This window comes from Euprymna scolopes, chromosome 8, assembly GCF_053919585.1.
Source record: "Euprymna scolopes isolate OS-2025 chromosome 8, ASM5391958v1, whole genome shotgun sequence".
NCBI lineage: Eukaryota > Metazoa > Mollusca > Cephalopoda > Sepiida > Sepiolidae > Euprymna > Euprymna scolopes.
The window spans coordinates 116,178,035-116,184,190 of record NC_136489.1 but is presented as its reverse complement, the minus strand read 5'-3'; positions in this window follow the sequence as shown (position 1 = coordinate 116,184,190).

Below are 6,156 nucleotides of genomic sequence, written 5' to 3'. Positions count from 1 at the left end.
AAGAAACTTCATCGACCCAGACATTTCGGAGTCTATAGGAAACTCTCCCTCTCTCTCTCTCTCTCTCTCTCTCTCTCTCACACACACACTATATATATATATATATATATATATATATATATATATATATATACACTATTATACAAAAGAAACCCTGTGTGTGTGTGTGTGTGTGTGTGTGAGAGAGAGAGAGAGAGAGAGAGAGAGAGAGAGAGAGAGAGAGAATTTCGTATAGACTTCGAACCCGCTGGAGCGGTTTTTGATGAAATTCCACGCAAATGTACTTTATGTGTCTGACAGTGTTCTGAGATAGTTTTTTGTTATCGGAATGTCTTCGATAAGTATCAATAATCGGTAATCGAAACAATCTAATCAAGGAGAAACGCGTGATCTTGCCCAAAGTTAACATCTTATTGAGCCCAACATCACAAGTGCGTTTGGAAAGTTTACCACTCTAGCCGAAAGGCTCGACATATAAAACCAACAGAAGTTTCTATGACATGACAGTGGAGCGTTCGGAATAAATATTGAGCCATGATACTTGACTTTTTCGTTTTAAACTTAAATTCAAGCCGATATTACCGCACAAGCAAAAAGGCAAAGCATATAGCATAAAGAGTAGGTTCTTTGATATAACAGTTGGTTGAAATAAATGATTCTGATTAGAAATTGAACGATAATACTTAACTTTGCATTTTAAATTTTAATGCAAGCCATAATACAGTAAAATAATTTTATAAAGTCAACAGTAAGTTCTCTACAGTGCAATGTGGGCTACAATGTATTCTGGACATTGGCATTGCAGGGAGGCTCGTGAAGCTTCCTACCGGTGCAGCGCGATAGGCCCCCAACTAGAGGAGGCAATCAATCGATTTGATTGAAAAATAAACTATTTCACAGATGTCGATGAAAAAAAAAAAAAAAAACAACGAAAAAACAGGAATGGTAAACATTTATTGATGATCAATGAATGTTTACCACTCAATCTCGGGCAACGTTGGGTTTCCCTAACACTATATATATATATATATATATATATATATATATATTTTAAAAATTATATTTTAATAACACACACATGACTACTTTATTTACTCACATAAATTAATGTACGAACATATAATTTTATGCGCAAATTTTCAATATTTACTTTGACAGTGCTCAATGCATAGGTAGAGCTAAGTAAAGTTATGAAAATTGCCATATATATTTTCATAACTTACCATATATATATTTTCATAACTAATATTATATATATATATATATAATTTGTTTATTTACGTATTTATTTATTTATATAATACAATATATACAAGAGGACAACAAAAGTCGTACATTTTCTGACCACATAAAAATTCTAGTCAAATTGAAAGCATTTTTATAACTGAATAACCCCGATTAAATCTGTAACCCCTTTGTGCATAAATATGTCAAATCAACATTCCTCTACTGTTCGAACGTATACACACTAGTATGTAAAAGATTTAAGGCGGGCATCACACACACATACAAATACAATTATTTGTAATCGTCCTTTACCTCTATCTCGATCTTTAGCTCCCAACCTTTCCCTATTCATTCCTACATCTAAACACAGACTCAAATCCGCATTCCTATCAAGTCTTATTTACATAAAACCAAATCTTATTTTTCACAACATTTGATGGAACCTCCTGATATTAACTCCCTGTGAAGAGGAAGACCTGATATTTTCATTGCAAACTTTGCTTTCGTATAAACTGTATCGCCTGAAGAGGTCTCTTATTACTTGTAACTAGCTGACCGAAAAATGCCCATAACTCTGTAGCAACATATTACTGCTTATGTAAACCCAAATAGAGTATATCACGCTCTACTTCGGTATTGAGCACTCTTGTATTAACCTCGTAAAACTTCATTGGTTACTTAACCTATGGAAAGCAATAACCCCAGATTATATATATACTAGCAGTTCAGTCCGGCTTTGCTCCGGACCTATGTACTGTTCATAACTTTATGTGCATATGTATGTATATATTAAAAGCTTGATTCATGTCCAGGTATCCTACTAAAATTTCAAGTGTTTAGACCCAAAATTGGCGGAGGAGTTTGGTAGAGTTTGTAAAGATCAACGCTTCCAACTTTGTCCTCTTGGCAGCCACATTTTCGCACAAAAACTGATTAAAAAAACTTGCTACGTGTCTGATTACCCTTTATGAAAAATTTCAAATGTTTAGACGCAAAATTAGCTGAATAGTTTGCTAGAGATTACAAATGTCAAATCTGTTTAAAGTTGACCCCTTTGCAGCCAAATTTTCGGCCAAAAACCGATTAAAAGCTTGTCCTATGTATAAATACACTTTATGTAAAATTTCAAATGTTTAGACCAAAAATTGGCTGAGTAATTTGGTAGAGACCGCAGAGGTAAGCTTTAAAAATTTTGGACGCCAATTTAAACCCCTCGACATTATTGTTTTGGGCTCAAATCAAATTCAAAAGTTTGATCCATAAGTGTTTAAACCCAAAATTGACGGAGGACTTTGGTAGAGTTTTCAAAGGCCAAATCGTTGAACTTTAACCCATTGACAACCAAATTTCTGGCCCAAAACCGATTAAAATGTTTTTCCCCAATCTCAATACTCCTTATGTCAAATCTCGAGTCTCTAGACTGAAAATTGACAGAGTAGTTTGGTAGGGAAATTTACACACACAGACAAACATTTTCTCACATACACACACACACACACACACACACACACACACACACACACACACACACATATATATATATATTAGTGTTGTGACGATAAATCGGAATCGGGAATCGGAAAAAAAATCAACAAATTTGGGGGTATCCGAATTGGGAAAATTGATGCCTATTTTCCAATGCCAAAACGACTCTCTTAATTGTCTTTTTTAATTGTATTTTGTTTAAAGAAAAATATTCTATTGCTGGTAATAATGATAAAATAATAAATATTTATTGATTTTAAACCACCAGTGAAGCTAAAACCTATAGATCGTCCTCTACACGTGTATTGTGACGTTTATGAAAGTATCTGTATATTTAACATGTGTTTTTTCTTTCTTGTTTTTTTTTTACAGAAAGCGGGGAAAAGGACAACCCTATAGCTAAATATTTAGATATTTATAAAGAATCAGAATCGGAATCAGTAATTGTATCGGAATTAGTAATTTAGTACGAAATCGGTAATTGTATCGGAATCGGGGAAAATATCGGTATCGTTCCATCACTTATATATATATATATATATATATATATATTCTATTATTCATGTATATGTAATCCTGATGCGTATGGTAAAACCTTTTTCAAAAAATTATGTTGTTCCTATTTACAATGTCTCCCCACGGGACAGAGTTAGACACCAGGGTCGTTTTTTAATGTGGAGAAAAGGAACAAAAATAAAAATTGTCTCAGTCGTGAAGGATTTCTCCTCCACTGATAGAGAAGAAGAAATTGAAGTGCAGCATCCGAAGGACAGATACTACACTCTGATCTTGACCCGAAGGATTGAATTCGAGAAGCCTAAGTAAATGATTTTTCCATTATTACCGTTTGCTATATATATATCTATCTAGCTGCATGGAAAAAAATAGAAGAAAACTTGTGGCCTTTTTAAGAACTTTTCAACGTTTCGTTCCCATTTTCGGGGACTTCCTCAGGAAATGATAGAGTGAGGAAATAAAATATACTCTCAATCATCTCGATCATTTCCAAAGGAAGTCCCCCGAAAATAGGGTCGAAACGTTAAAAATAGGGACGAAACGTTAAAAATAGTGGAGAAACGTTGAAAATAGGGACGAAACGTTAAAAATAGTGGCGAAACGTCAAAAATAGGGGCGAAACGTTAAAAATAGTGGAGAAACGTTAAAAATAGGGACGAAACGTTAAAAATAGTGGCAAAACGTTAAAAATAGTGGAGAAACGTTAAAAATAGGGGCGAAACGTTAAAAATAGTGGCGAAACGTTAAAAATAGGGACGAAACGTTAAAAATAGTGGCGAAACGTTAAAAATAGGGACGAAACGTTAAAAAAAGTGGAGAAACGTTGAAAATAAGGGCGAAACGTTAAAAATAGTGGAGAAACGTTAAAAATAGGGGCGAAACGTTAAAAATAGTGGCGAAACGTTAAAAATAGTTGAGAAACGTTAAAAATAGGGGCGAAACGTTAAAAATAGTGGAGAAACGTTGAAAATAGGGACGAAACGTATAAACAGTGGCGAAACGTTAAAAATAGGGACGAAACGTTAAAAATAGTGGCGAAACGTTAAAAATAGTGGAGAAACGTTAAAAATAGGGACGAAACGTTAAAAATAGTGGCAAAACGTTAAAAATAGTGGAGAAACATTAAAAATAGGGACGAAACGTTAAAAATAGTGGCAAAACGTTAAAAATAAGGGCGAAACGTTATAAATAGAGACGAAACGTTAAAAATAGTGGCGAAACGTTAAAAATAGGGACGTAACGTTAAAAATAGTGGAGAAACATTAAAAATAGGGACGAAACGTTAAAAATAGTGGCGAAACGTTAAAAATAGTGGAGAAACGTTAAAAATAGGGACGAAACGTTAAAAATAGTGGCGAAACATTAAAAATAGTGGAGAAACGTTTAAAATAGGGGCGAAACGTAAAAATAGTGGCAAAACGTTAAAAATAAGGGCGAAACGTTATAAATAAGGACGAAACGTTAAAAATAGTGGCGAAACGTTAAAAATAGGGACGAAACGTTAAAAATAGTGGAGAAACGTTAAAAATAGGGACGAAACGTTAAAAATAGTGGCGAAACGTTAAAAATAGTGGAAAAACGTTAAAAATAGTGGCGAAACGTTAAAAATAGTGGCGAAACGTGAAAAATAGGGACGAAACGTTAAAAATAGTGGCGAAACGTTAAAAATAGGGACGAAACGTTAAAAATAGGGGCGAAACGTTAAAAATAGGGGCGAAACGTAAAAAATAGTGGAGAAACGTTGAAAATAGTGGCAAAACGTTAAAAATAGGGACGAAACGTTAAAAATAGTAGCGAAACGTTAAAAATAGTGGAGAAACGTTAAAAATAGTGGCGAAACGTTAAAAATAACGGCGAAACGTTAAAAATAGGGACGAAACGTTAAAAATAGGGGCGAAACGTTAAAAATAGGGGCGAAACGTTAAAAATAGTGGAGAAACGTTAAAAATAGGGGCGAAACGTTAAAAATAGTGGAGAAACGTTGAAAATAGTGGAGAAACGTTGAAAATTTCTTAAAAAGGCCACAGGCTTTTCTATCTTTTTTGAAGCCTGGAATGTTCTAGGTAAACACGAAGTGGGCAAGGGTAATAGAAATGGTCTAATGTTGCAGTTTTTTTCCGAGATGGGTTTTAAAATCGGTAACACCATATTTCAGCAGAAAGACGAATTCAAGACGACTTGGATGCATTCTGGTTCCAAGCCATGACACTTGGTTGACTATGTATTAGTCAGAAAACGTGGGATGAGGGACATCTGCAGTGCTCGTGTCATGTGTCGTGGTGCAGAGTGCTGGACCGACCATCGGTTGGCCCGTGCAAAGGTTAAGTTTGTTGTGAAGCTCAAGGTGAGGGGATCTGGTGTGGCTATCCCAAAGCTTAATGTTGATCGTCTAAGGGATAATGTTGTGAGGAAGACACTAGTCAAGTAGTTGGAAGAGATTGACTGTGAAATCTCTTGACCTGCTTTTAGGGAGTCTGTTTATGAGGTATGTGAGAGAGTATTAGCTTATTGTAAGCGTAAACATCAGGATGTATGTATGCATGTATGTATCTTTATCTCTGTCTGTCTGTCTGTCTGTCTGTCTGTCTGTCTCTCTCTCTCTCTCTCTCTCTATATATATATATATATATATATATATAATATTATTTACTATAATAATTATTAAATACTTACAGACACTAGTATTTCATCATTTCGGGAATCACATATATATAATACATATATGAATTTAAAAAGAGGAACCAGCAATATGTATATATTCATCAACGTTTCGTCTTGATTTAAAGTCGCCGTAAAGATAATTGATTTGAAGATACATAATACGAGTACAATATTTAAAAACATGCGGTGTGAACCATTTACTTTTAAATATTGTGTGTTATATTTATTCAAATGTATCATCTTGAGAACGTTTTGACTTAAAGACGA